At 40.3% G+C, this 14,807-nt stretch overlaps 1 pseudogene; it reads right to left on the minus strand.

The window, feature by feature from the left end:
• Positions 1-2,000: 2,000 nt before the first annotated feature.
• Positions 2,001-14,535, minus strand: LOC144820072 (uncharacterized; annotated as a pseudogene).
• Between the last annotated feature and the right edge of the window lie 272 nt (positions 14,536-14,807).

A 14,807-nucleotide genomic window follows, 5' to 3' on the forward strand; every position in this document is an offset into this window, starting at 1 on the left:
GCGATTTTTTCTATATATTTTTTCACTACTCGTTAGTTAAATCCCTCTGGTCTCATATTTGGTTCAAATTAAATGTTATTTGAAATAGAGATCACCCCTTTGATATTGTTCACATTTTTTAGGTGGCTTTTCACCCATATGGAATGTCCAGGGTACTGTTCGTAAATTTATAGATCTATATATAGCCATTTCTTTGCAGATAATCACAACAAACTGGTAGGATACTTCGAAGACTTCATATAGTGCCTGGTGGACTCTGTAATGTCATCACCATAGACTTGATTGTGCATTTGCTAATACTGTACCTCTTTTGATCAAAAAAGATTTGTTATGGTTGTCTTTAACTAATTTCCTTTCTAGACATGTGCAATGAATTTCATTTTTTATCCTTTTTCTTTTTTTAAATTATTTTCATTGTCTATTATGTTTAATGTATCTGATTTGATATTTCATCATATTAAATTTGAGCTTTAAGGTGCTTTTTCCTTTTTTCTCCCCGCCTTTTCTCTTCCTCTCTCTTCTTCTCTCCCCTCTCTCCCTCCCAAATTACAAAATACCTTTAAAAGCTATTTCCCTTGGTATAGCCTATATATCCTTTTTTTGGGAACCTAATATTCATAATTAAATTGCGATATCCATTTAATCTACTTCAATGCTCTTTGTTCTGTAATGATATTTTACATTGTTTACCTTGTTCAATAAAGCTTTCTAAACTTAAAAAAAAGTATTTTTGTACTTCGATGTTTGATCATGGACTTTGCGAAGTCCACACACCAGGATGTAAAGCAGCCAGCTGCTGCAGCTACCTTTAGCTCTTAATATGTTCGGTTCGAGTCACGTTTCCGCTATATAAACATTACCAGTCTTTGAAGTGCGGAGTGACTCTGCACTTCCAAGAGTGTTCATGTTTACATAGCGGGAACGCAAACAGGCGCAGAGTTGCAGACACTAGTAAATGTTTCTGATGCTAGGCCCTGCCATCTCGAGTGCTAAAGAAATTACCTTTTCCTCAGCAGTAGAAGTGCAGCATTGACAGGCATTTCAGTATTGTAGTGAGCCTTCTTGCTTTGTGACTGCATTTGTGGAGGAGCACAGAAAAAAAGGATTTAATCGCTCTAAAGCAAATGCTGTCACTCAGCCCCCAAGCCCTTCTTCCCATTTGAGACCCTGCTTGGGCAACAGAACTGTTATGCAGTGCTGCAAGCTCATATCTTCCCACCTCTGTGTTTATGGACTGTGTCTTACCAGAAGACAGAACATAAGACTTGCAATGAGAACACATTTGTCTGCTACAGTGCTAACGATTACCAACTGCACTTGCAATTCCAAAACAGCTTGTGTATAGACGTCCAAGCATGTTATGGTAAGGCCAGAGTGACTGCGTCATCCCTCATCAAACCTCAGCTCCCCACAATCTAAAAACCCATCAACATTTTGACAGTGCATGTCAAGCTGGGATGTTTTAAATCTTGAATTCCTGGTGGGAGCAAGGCATGTGATTCAGAGAAACTTTGAGTTCAGAGGCCAAAATAGTGGAGTCTCCAATGAGTCCAAGAAAAATGGTGAGCGGTATGCTTACAGGTTAAATGACAGGTGGATCTTGCAGCAGTTTAATTTTAGAGAAGAAATATTTGGCAAACGCTTGAGGTCAAGAACTGGAATCGTTTGTGCTTTGATATCAAGGCAGAGGTATTTGGAATGAGCTTGAGTTCATGCACAAAGGTTTCTGACATAACAGTGTACATTAGTGAGTTAATAATTCTTGATTTCTAAACAATGGCATATGAGGCAAAATTTCAAAGCAATGGACAACATGTATCTAGAGCAAAACACATGATCCACCAAATGTGAAATGCCTGCCACCCACACCCATTGGAATGGAAATATCTTCCTCCCACTGACTCCAGTTCATTATTGTCTTAGCACAGCTTAAGGAAGTAAACATGACTTATAAAGAATATGTTGGCCCTCTAAGGTAAAGCAATCTATGTCTAGATAAATCATATGTAATCTGTTGCAGCGCTTGAACCTGCATTAACATCCTCACTGATGCGCTTCTTTTCCGCTGCTGACATGGGTGGGATGACTTCTCCCAGCTGGCAATGTATTGCTTTAACTCTTGCCTTAATACCAAGGTCAAACTCTTGTTTTTTTTTTAATTCACCAAGGCTTGGATTGAATTTCGAGCATCATCACAACCACTTTGTAACTTTTCACGCTCGACCTTGAACTGTGGGTCTGAGGGAGGTATGATGAGAAGTCTTCCTAAAGCGCTCACGCGTTCCATCAAGTAGCGTTGGGAAAGCTCACAGTAGGTAGAGGCGATCATGTTGACTAAGAGGGCAACACTGCTGGCTGAAAATGCTCGGTTGTACATCAGGTCCTTCACAAAGGCATCAGTGGATTAGTTGGGAATGCTCTACGCTGATCTGGCATGACTGCACTAACTCATTGACATTTTTCTCAATGAGGTTGGATATCATCTGGAAGAAGAGGACCATTTTCTCCCACTGCTCCTTTACCTTCCCCAGAGACTCTAGTCCTTTAATGAGCATCTTCTTGGCTATCTCAAACTCAATTTTGTCCATGTTGTGTCTCCTCATTTCAACCAGGATCGCTGTTAGTTACTCATTTTATTTTTTGGTGTTCTCAAATGATTCCCTGTACATTTCCTGAGTTCTTTTTAATTGAAGGTTGGCTTGTTCCACTCCTGCCTGGGCCATTTATGAAGATTGAGAGCCTATGCCAACAGGGCCTTCAGTGCTGGCTGCATTTGGTGGGTTTTGTTGCAATGGTTGATCATTAGTCGCTGATTTACATTATGACTCAACTGTTATTTCCTCCTAATTATTGAGTTTACCCTTTTAACAAGTGCTTTTTGGTAACTCTCATCTGTATTCTTAGATAATACAACTCTTTCCAGGTCTTCAAAAATATCAACAGCAGATTGCAAAACAGCCTCCATTAGTGTTTGTGCCTTATACTCAACTTCATCCTCTACATCCTTTTTCAATATCAATGTCAGTTGTTTAGGATAGTTTGACCCCAGGGTATGATCTCTCTCATTATAAACCATTGTCATGTTAATAGTTTCCCCGTTCATATCTATAATTTTCTGAAGGTTGTCTGTGATAGCTGTCATCTGATTGGACTTGGAGCAGATAGTTTTGGTCGCCTGAGTGGACTTCACGTCACTTATGTCAGCAGTAGCAGGAACATTTGCCTGAAGCCCCACGCTTTTACCTTTGTTTCCATTGAAAGACAGTGGGTCAAGAATGTCACCCACAAAATTAGCAGCCAATGTTTCCCACACAGAGGGAACTTTATTCAGAGGTTCCTTAGACATATCTGTGGCATCTTTTAGTAGTTTCTCGGTAGACTTCCTGAACTCCTCTGCCATTTTCACTGAATAGTTAGAAGAGGCTTCTTGTATGCTAATCTGCTCCCGGGCAATCTTCACATCCCCCAATTTCTTCTCGTAGCCCCTCTTGGAGTTCACACAAGCTTCAAGCACCTCCTGGATTAAGGGAATGGTATCCATAAAGCTTGTCTCCACAGACTGATCCAAGGATGTGCATTCATTGGACATACTGAGAAGAGCGCTTAGGCGGCGTGGGAGAAGGGAATTAACAGATTCAGTGTCCATGAACAGAATCCTGATCACATCTCTAATGGTAGTTGGCATGGAACTTGTGAGGAGCCTGATTTTATCCATGTTTGAATCTGCTGTGCTGAATGAAAGCCAGGCTCTATTGCAGACCTGCATTAGGGTGGCAGAAAAGGACTCTGGGTATTTCATGTGCTTGAACCAACTTTCTGGTGGATTCAGGTTGATAGAGAAGTCACCACAGGCTGATGAAATGGCTGCCAGCTCTGCTGGGACCACGATGGACAAGGGGGCTGGCGTCAGGAACTCTTCCCAGTAAGCGCATGGTTTCATCATTATCTCGGCTTCCAACCTTAAATCCTGGGCTTTGGTGACACTACTCACTGCATCCTTGAGGTTAGCAGCTGATGTTTTACAGTCAGCTTCCCTCTTGTCCCCCAGAGAAAAAATTTCTGAAAAAAGGGACATTAATTATGTTATGAGAATGAGAGACTACAAGGGCTAACAACAAACATCAGCAGAAATATATGTCCAGTTTGAGGGGTTAACACATTTATTCTGACCTGTAACCACAACATATGCTATTATTAGCTCCTGCTGCTGAGCTAATCTCTCTCACAAAACCAGACTTCACATTAGGGCTGCTAGAGCAAGGTCCAGCTTCCCATTTCAAAAGATCCTCATTTGGGATAAATCTAACCCTTTCTCTTATGTAGTAGCAAGAAACCATGAGCGATTGAGCTGTAAACTTATGTCTTTAATATAACATATCTATCTAGAATGATCCCTTGACCTTACATGTAATAATTGAGATGACAGAATGTGTAATCTCTTGAAATGACTAAACCACAGGACATCTAGAAAAATTCAGAGTAATCCAGGCATACGCTATTTTAGGAGTGAATGTGCTGCTGCTAGGAGATTTTAAACTCTGAGGCATTCACACTGTGAAAAACTGTTACATTTACTAGCAGACACGGCCATACTAAATGTAAAGAGATACATAATAGAAATGGAAAAATATCTAGTCAACACAGGCATAGTTGACACAGACATATCATCGCAAATAATAAACATACATATGCAGATTAGACATACCAATCCCAATTCAAAAAGCCAATCGAAACACTTAAAAAAGATTTAGGAGTGCAGTGTCAGGATTGGCAGGTCACTGAATTCACAAAAGGTGACCTTGCTGTATAAAGTCTGCTAATTCCACAAATATCTCTGTGATATAGCAATGTTTTACAGGAGCGCATCTCACACAGGGGGACAGGAGTGGAAGATTCAAGACATGGGCAGCCATAAATGTTTTTCAATGTCCACATGTATATAAGATTTTGCCCAGCGCCAGCTCCCCTCTGACCTTTTTCAATTCTGAAATTTATTGGATATTGTCTCATTTCAGGGGCAAGAATAAATTCCCTTCCAGGATGAAAAGTCTAGAAAAACACCCTAATACTTAGTAGGGTGTCAGGTAAATGATTTCACCAAGCGGAAAATACATAAAAAAAAGCTATACCATTGCATAAAGGAGTTGCCTTTTATCCGGGATTAATGGTACATTTTCAGTTAAAGACCAACTCAGGTTTAAAAGGCATGAAGGCATTCAGGATTCTAAAAACAAGTTCACCGACAAGCACCCCGCGCCTTCAAACAGACCTTGACTGATTAAACAATGGAAACAGGTAATTTAATAGGCCCACAGCACACAGAGATCTAAGGTGTCTGGTGAGACAATAGGTGCAGGTCAGTAAATTAGTTCTGAGCACACGGAGGTTTTAGGGGCACATTACTGGAAGCAAACACTACACTTAAATTATATTTATCATGAAGTGCACACGTACTCTTAACCAGAAGAATGTTCATTGGCAGCAATTGATGAGAGTATAATATACAAGGTGTAATTTAATCGGTCAGAATATGCGATTATGAGCTACATGACTTCAAGTGTTTTTCCATCTTAAATCTGTAAATGCCAACTCAACCATTATTTACTGCCTGTAATAAACCTTTGTAATATTATGTATAAAAAGGCCTGCCTGCCAGCACAACATAGAGAAAGCCTAAGAAAGTCTGAGTAGGACTGAGGTCCATTTCAGTTTACTTTGAATGAAAATAGATCTATTCTTCTTTGAAATTAATTATATTTAAATTGCCAAGCAAGCCATTATGGACCAGTCTTCATCCTGTTGAGACAATTTCAACAGGGTAAAACCATAACAGGTGGTTTAATTACAGGAAATAAATAGTGCTGGTAAGTGGTAGGTGGCTGGTGATGGTCAGGACGATTCCTATCTTATGTGACTATGTCATATATTTTTTCAGAGATGCTGCTTATAATTGAGAAACCTTAATTTTGCTGATTTTTATAACTTTCTTTATTGCTACATTGTTATGTTTTAGTTGATTTGTTTTTATAGTTGTATATGCTGTGAAATTGACCCAAATGTATAAGAGCAATTTACATGAGCACCAGTTGCATTGCAGAAGGACAAATTCATTTTAGGCATGGGGTGATTAAGTGATTTGCCCAGAATCACAGCATCTTGAGCCTCCTGCCAATACTCTAACCCTGTTACCCAGCTTCAAACTCCACCCCTCTAGCTGTTACATCACATCCTCTTCCTTATAAGGGAAACTTTTCAAAGTTTTGAAAAATACAACTTCACAAAGTTATCAGAAAAAACATTGTCAGTCATTAATTCCACTATGAGTATTTTCAAAGTGTGTTTTGAGTTTTAGTTGTTCTGCTACCATTCAAATGTTTTACCCAAAGTGTCTATGGTTGCTTTGTCACCTCCTCAATTCTTAAACCTGCCTTGTACTGTTCTGCTGTAATCCAAAAACATATTGCGTGAATTATTTTCAGAAGAAGATCACATCTGGATTTTAAGGGTAACTTGGCTGTGTATTGGTAAGCCTCTAGGGATCACCCTTGGCAACCGTGGTTCTGCTTTGAATTTTAAATTATTTATTGACATTTGTATGTCCATCATATTTTTAAATTGTATTGTTTGAAGGAAATGTGTAAATAACCTTAGTTATTCTTAAATTGTACGAAAAATATATTTGTGTTTTTAAAAACACATATTTTAAGATTCATGAACCATTTAGTGCCATCATCATACAATATGCAATGTACTATTGCCAAATTCAAATACCACTAACAAACATTGATGTTTGTGTTAGAAAGTATCCGTGGATTACTTTTCTCATTTTGTTTATCACAATATAATACACTTATTGCATTCATAATTAGTGTTGAGAATATATGTTATTGCTTGATGGGGCTAAAAGCAGTTTTTTGAAGCAAGAGTCATTATCCCTGTCAGGATGAATTGCACAATTTTACTAAATTATCCTGTGCAAAGCCCTCTGGTCCATTTGCACAAAATCAGTATCCTTAAATTACAGGCAAAGTGCAAAGTATTGAAACAGTAATGTAGTAAAAAAATAACTCCATACAATTCCACACCAATTTAGATACAATAGAGTAAATAATAAATCCATATAATAAATGAAATTACACTTAAAAGTATTAAATATTATCAGTTTAACTGGAGTTATGGTTTTTAAAGTTTCTAGTGAAGCCTAGTGCCTAAAATGTCAAAGGGCCAACCATGGGCATCTGGTCCTGCAAGGCGAGGGCAAAGTCAAAAGTTAAGGTCAACCTCAAAGGAGCGTGTTCGAATTTAAAGAGTTGGATTCAACCTGGCCTCATCTTAACTTCGAACTTAGAAGGAATTTTGAAGAAAAACATCTGAGAAGGTAAAATCTCTGTGGCATGATATCTAGCTGTGTTGAAGGATCACATCTGTATTTCAGGGTTAACTTGACTGTGTACTGATAAGCCTCCAGGGATATTGTTTGGCAAGTGCAACTCCCCTTTGAATTTTAATGTAATTATTGGCATTTGTATGTCCATTATATTTTGAAATTCTATTGGTTGTACGTGTAGATAACCTTAGTCATTCTTAAATGGTAAGCCAAATGTATTGGGTATTTTAAAAAATATATCTTTTAAACCCCATGCACAATTTAGTGCCACCATCATACACTATGCAATGTACTGTTGCCAAATTCAAATACCTCAGATAAGCACTGTTTTAATAAGTCTCTTCCCTGGCCAATGAAAGCAAAGTCCTAGTGCTGAGAGACCCCTCACAGGGTGCTTTGGGTGCTTTACAAACCATAAGTCAAATCAAATAATGGATACTTGTGTTAGAAAGCATCAGTGGTTTACATTTCTTATTTATTTTGTCCCAATATGATACACTTATTGCATTCATGATTAGTGTGAGAATATAGGTTATTGCTTGAGAGGGGCTATAAGCTGTTCTCAAGCAATAGTCATTATCCATGTCAGGGTAAGCCAGAATATTTCACTGAATCATACTGTGCTTATTTTGCCATGTTTTGAGGAGAAAGCACAAGCACTATGGCACTAGGTAATAGTGAAAAAGTGCACAGAGTCTAGAAAGCTGGAGCGATGAAGGCAAAACACTTGGGGATAACCCTGCAGAGAGGGCCAAGTCCAACAGCTAGCATATTGCTATTGTTATTAATATTATTATTAGTATAATTATTTCCCACCTTTCCACATCCCATGGTAGGGAAAGCTTCATGTCATCAATTACTTTTAAGTTCAAATACTATTGTATGGTGGTATTTCTGCATTCAATGCATTTCCTTAGAAATCACCTGTTTCTCAAAAAAAGGGATTTCACTAGCATTTTGTCTTTTCTGTATATGGAGTGCTGAGTGAAATAGCTCTAGGCTACAGAGATCTTTTAAGGAAGAGTGAACATAAGCAATGCATGGAATTACAGCCCCCTTAAATTGTACTAAACAGGTGCGTGCAGCAGTCAGCTACACATGTGGCGTTCCTTGACTTACACGGAATAGCTGCTTGAATAGCCCCAAGCTCCTGCACCAATGTTAACTTTTGGAATGTACTGAGTTATATTTATGGCCAAGGTCTTACAGTAACGCGGCCACTGAATGCTTGGGAGTGAGCCATAGTTTTAAAATGATTCTGGAGATTTGAGAACCTCATGTGCATGAAAATTCAAGCACAAATCCTAATTAAGGCAAAATGTGCACACTAGTAACACATTTGCCTCCCCATACCGGTGAAGAAACCCTAAACATTTTGGAGCCACAGGCTATTGTCTGGCAGTTATTAAAGGTGGTAGATAAATCAAAGTCTGCCTTAAAATGAATAAAGGAATCAACTAGCTGACATAGAGTGTAATGCTTGGGAACCATTGAAACTATTGCATTTGGGTACAGCAATACTGGAATTGCAACACTGCCTATTAAGGGTATATCTTTGGATGCAGTAGATAAAAACTGCCTCAGGTTAATAATATACAAAATGAAAAGATGTGGCTCCATCACACCACTTTGTCCAACACCAAAAGAAAGGCTGAATGTTTCAGTGAGGTCACCATTGGGTTCGAACCACTGTCCGGCTGTCAAATTCTCATGAAGGGTGTACAAGAAGTGAACCAACGGTAGATCCAGGCCTAAGTTCACAGCAACCTGCACTGACTATCTGATTCACACTGTCAAAGGAAGTTGAGAGGTCCATGAGTGCCAGGCATAGTGGGCAATATCAGGCAGTGGTATATTTTCCCACTATCAGCTACAGCTTCAAGCACTGCTCTACCATACGCGTCCACTCTCTGTATTCTTTAATCTATTGTGTTAAAACGAATGTATTCTATATTCTTTAATATTGTATGCTCTGCCTAGATGGCTGCCATGTTGTCTTTAAAAGGAACAGTATAATAAAGAAGGTCCACACGAGGTGATGATTCAGATAGGAGGTATTTATTACAACCTCATCCAACAGCCAGCAATGGCCAACTGACACTTTCAGAACACTTACTCAACAGAACCTTAGACAGACCTGGTTCCATGCTAGAACACTGGGTATGGAACCAACTCACATCATCAGAATACTGCCCCTTTACATTTTAAAAGATACATCTGAAAATTGTGTTACAGAAAAGAGAAACAACTTAAAAGTCAACTATTACTTCACAAAATCCCGCGAGTAATTAGGAGGTTTGCAAACTCTCACACTCTTGCGAGAAGACCCAGGCTTCAAGCAAACATCAGAAGCAAATCAACTAGAAGCAACATTATCCGGGTCACGCATATCTCCCCCACCAAAATGTACAACACAACTATGATTCCAAATGCGACCATCATCTGTTTTTACATCATTTTTAAAAAGTTTAATAACAGTTTTGGGTGATGTAAATTTTGACCAGCTTTGGCTCCCAACCGGAGCTTTGATCTTGACTTTTTCCCCAACCTTGGTGTAAGAGACTTTACCAGATCTCCGAGATTCAACATAAATGTTCCTTTTCCTCTGAAGAGACAATTCTTTGTCTCTCCACACGCCAATGGCATTGTTCTTCAACCCTTATCTATTACCATCCACCCAGGGCGCAAACTAGTATTAGCAGACCTTCCCCTGAAAAGTTCAAAAGGAGATTTACCCATTGAGGAATGGGGAGTGAACCTGTAAGCCATAATGCGATTCTGCAACTCTTTTCTTCAATCAAAACAGTTAGCTTTTAACAATTGAATACTCTCCGTCAAAGTCCTGTTGAATCTTTCCAAACCACCATTTGCTTCTGGATGATACAATGAAATCTTTTTATGTACCACACTATACTTTAGTAAATAGTCCTCCATCACACCTGAATAGAATTTGGGAAACTCTCACGTGTAAATACAGAATCCAAAAATGTGCACACCGATTGAGTTATGATCTCCCTTACTGAACTTACTTCAACCCAACGTGAATACAAATCTAACAACACAATTAAATAAGGAGTCTGTTGTTCCCCATGCAAGGGTCCCACTATGTCGATGGCTACCTCATCCCAGGGACACTTTGGTAAATTTCTACAAACCATGGGTGGATATCTTGGTTTTAGTACACACTCCCAAACAGCACGTTCCACCATTACATCTAACCCTGGCCACCAGAAATCTTGTTGGATGCGCTCTTTTGTCTTGGAAATACCCATATGGCCTTTATGTGCCATGTTCACAATAGTATTCCTTAAATTCAAAGGTGGAATCATTCTTGTGCCTCTCACGAGAACCCCATCAACAATGGCTAACTCATGTGCAATTAAGGACCATGATCTACTAAGACATTGGATTTTATTTTGAGTTAATAAACTCATAACAGTTAACAGCTCATCATCTTTTTTTAATTCACCCCTCCATTCATCTTCCTTCACAGCTCCAAAAGTTATATCACAAACTCTTATTTCATATTCTTAATCAAATTGAGCATCTTCTCCGAGGCAGTTTTCTTTTCCCACTACCTCCACTAACCGTGACAAACAGTCTGCCGACACATTTGTACTTCCGGGATTGTACTCGAACCTAAAATTGAAATCCTGTAAGGAGATAACCCATCTTCTTATTCTAGAAGAAATGGAATCTAGTCCCTTTTTCCTAAAATACCTCTTTAAGAGGCTCATGATCAGATCTGACAAAAAAAGAGGAACCCCACACAATTTTTTTTAATTTGTTGCTAGCCCAGAATATCGCTAAAGCTTCTTTTTCGATATCCGAATAATTTGTTTCTGCGCCTCTTAAGCATGTTGAAGCACAGGCAATCAATTACTCTTACAAAGAATAAACGTAGGGAGGGTCACAATAGGGCTATATTTAATGACTAGAGCCACTCATGCCCTAAGGAATGCTATCAATAAACAAAAAAGTGGCCTGGTCAGAAACCGGTAAATGTGCCACAACTGGAACTAGTGCCCCAAAACCATTAGTAGCACTAAAAGTGATGGCCCGGGTCTGTAAGGAAAAATTCCCATCAGCCCACCCATATGGTGGAATGTCGTCATGCGGGAGATGTCACCAATCCAATTCTCAAACATTGCACCTAGTCATGGTGCGGAGATGGATTAACATGGTGTAAATACAGACCACTGGGCTTCACTGGTGATGCTAATGGGGTGCAGTGCTAAAAATTAAGGTGAAAAACGTGAAGGTAAAATTGATTCCAAGGGCCAAAATTAATTTTAATCAGTATGGCACTCGGATCAAGATTAAAAATGCCCAAAATAGTTTGAAATAATAACTATATGCAGGCAAAGTGAGTGAAGGTCGACATGTTTCAGCTGTATTGACTATTGGTCTCAGCTTTCTTCAGGACCATTTGGGAAACTGCGACTGCAACAAAAATGAGTGAGACACGCTAGTGTATAATTGGATAAATCCTACCAGTTCCTCTGAGCCCAGATGAATACTGTAGGAAGTCCAAAATAATATGTATCTCCTAAGGAAGAAACATAAGCGTGGATCAAAAACCATATAGTGCACAACAGATTCTAGGAACAACAAGCACAAGATGCTAAGGCACACAAACAGGGCGATGGAGACAGTCTCTCCCCGCTAACTATACTGTTACATTTCAATCAGTGTAAAAAATCACAGCTATAGTAATGAATATAGTGACTTACCCAGCATTATGTGGGAGTACGCCTCACCTCACCCGGAACCCACTCGGGAAAAAGGGAGGCCCCGCTCTAGTTAAGGAAGGAAATGGACAAGGAAGTACCTTTGAAAAATAGCAAAAGGGACTAACAGCAATAATAGCTCCCATCTCCAAAAGTATTCTTAACACAAACTAGCTTTAAACAGAAAAGAGGGACTCAACCCTGTACAAGGAAAATGGCTGTAAAACTATGCAGGGATAAAATAACTGCCAATGGAGGGCTAAGCCACTCCTTGGAGAACTGTTACTAGCGATAAGATGGCTGAGAAGAGACACTCCAAGTAACCATTTGATGGTGTAGGGCCCTACCTGTCCGTCGGTACCTCGATGCCGGCGTCCGAGAGGGAACGGAGGTACCGACGCATAGGGCGTATGTCTATTTATACCCTGGTTAATTGGGCAATAGGTTGCAGCTGTTGCTGCTTGTCTTTCACATCCACGTCATGACTAGGATGCCCGCGCCTGTAGTGCGCATGCGCTAGGCATCCCGTAGTCCAGCGAGTGAGCAGTGTTCCCCAGCGCGCATGCGCACGGCTATCGGGCCGCAATCCGCATGCGCGGTCACTGAGCCAAGTGCATCAGTCCGCGCATGCGCTAGAGTGTACTGCGCGAGCGCCCGTTTGGGAACACGGCCAGGCGCGATCTGATTACCGGTGTGTGCAAATGTCAATTGGGCCAAGATAGAGGCAGCCATATACATACAGTTTTCTTGACTACAAGTGGTAACAATAAATTGTATGTGCTAGAAATTACAAGGTGGAATGGTTTATTCAGTTCGAAAAATGCCTAAATGTGGTCTTGAGATGTAGTGTCTTAAATGACCCCAAACAAATGATGACACTGTGGGTCAATATTAAAAACAGATGACAAAAACTGCGGACTAACGGAATTACAGCGATGTCCACGGTATGTCATCATTCAGCCCTTTAACGTGACTTTCCAAAAGAAAAATCCATTTCTGCTCCTTCCTGAACAAAAATTTGGCCACATCACTGATATGGGACGGAATAAATGGCCGTTCTAAAATGACCCATTTCATCTCATCAGCAGTGTGTCCATGCTCCAGATAGTGGTTTGTCAGTTTGGTAGCCTGTTTACGACACCTTATGGTGCTCTTGTGCTCCCCTATTCTTATTTTGATCTTGCGAGTGGTATAGCCAACATATCTTAGGGAGCAAGGGCACGTTATCATATAGATGGCGTTATCGGTGTTACAATTAGTATGCTTTTTGAGCAACCATGTTCTACCTGTCCCTATGTCAACTGTAGTGGTTTTCTCAGTCTGTGGACAGACGCTACATGTCCCACAGGGGTAGTGACCAGAAACTGGAGGGAGGTTCCATAGGGTTGTTGAGCCGTCAGTCTTGGTAATCCTAGGTCTTGTATGGACCAGAGTGTCTCGAAGACTAGGTGCCCTTTTAAATGAAAACAATGGTAATGGGAGGTTTGCCCCAGTACTGTTCAAAATCGTCCAGTTCTTGCGAACCATTTTCTGGACAGAGTTAGACATTGTGCTGAACGTACTGACAAATGTCAGGCGCTCCATTGGTGGTTTAACTGGGCGTTTTTCAATTAGTGCCTCGCGGTTGTTGTTCGAGGCACGTTTCCATGCTTTGCTCACAAGATGCTTGGGGTAGTAACGTTCTGCCAAATGAGTAGCTAATCTGGTTGCATGTTTGTTAAACAGCTCACTAGATGAACAATTCCTCCTGACCCGGAGGAACTGGCCCACTGGAAGATTCTCCCTCAGGGAGCGAGGATGATGGCTATGGAATGACAAGAGTGAGTTTCTAGCCATTGGTTTGGTGAACAACTCACTACGAAGACTTCCATTCTCAGGGAAGATAGATAGGTCAAGGAAGGGGAGTCTTACATGACTGTACTCAAGCGTAAACTTCAGATGCGGATTACACCCATTGAGCCAAGTATGGAAAGCCTGTACTTCGGAGATAGAACCTCGCCACACTACCAGGACATCGTCGATATACCTCTTCCATAGCACCAGGTGTTTAGAGAATGGGTTGCTATGGTTGAGGATCTGTGTCTGTTCCATTTGATGGACATAAAGATTAGCCAGACTCGGGGCAAAAACACTCCCCATGGAGGTCCCCGAGATCTGTAAAAACAGCTGTTCTTCAAATTTGAAATAATTGCGCTTCATTGCTAATTCAGCAAGGGATAGAATAAAGTCAACTGGGGTTATACTGTCCAGATCTTCCAATACCAAAAGCCCTCTAACTGTATCCAACGTGTCTTGTTGTGGGATACAGGTGTAGAGTGATTCTACGTCAAAACTAACCATAAGGTCAGTTTCCACATCATACTCAATAGTTGGTAATAACCTGAGGACATCAGCTGTATCCTCCAGATATGTGGGCATTCTCTTAACCAAGGGTCTGAGAAAATGATCCACGAAAGTGGAGAGTGGTTCCAGAATGGAACCTATCCCTGAAATAATGGGACGGCCTGGTGGTGGTCTCGTGATCTTATGGATCTTGGGGAGACAGTAGAAACCTGGAATGGTGGGTTTCTCCGTTACAGTTGACATAGGGACAGGTAGAACATGGTTGCTCAAAAAGCATACTAATTGTAACACCGATAACGCCATCTATATGATAACGTGCCCTTGCTCCCTAAGATATGTTGGCTATA

Source organism: Lissotriton helveticus, chromosome 2_1 (genome assembly GCF_964261635.1).
Source record: "Lissotriton helveticus chromosome 2_1, aLisHel1.1, whole genome shotgun sequence".
NCBI lineage: Eukaryota > Metazoa > Chordata > Amphibia > Caudata > Salamandridae > Lissotriton > Lissotriton helveticus.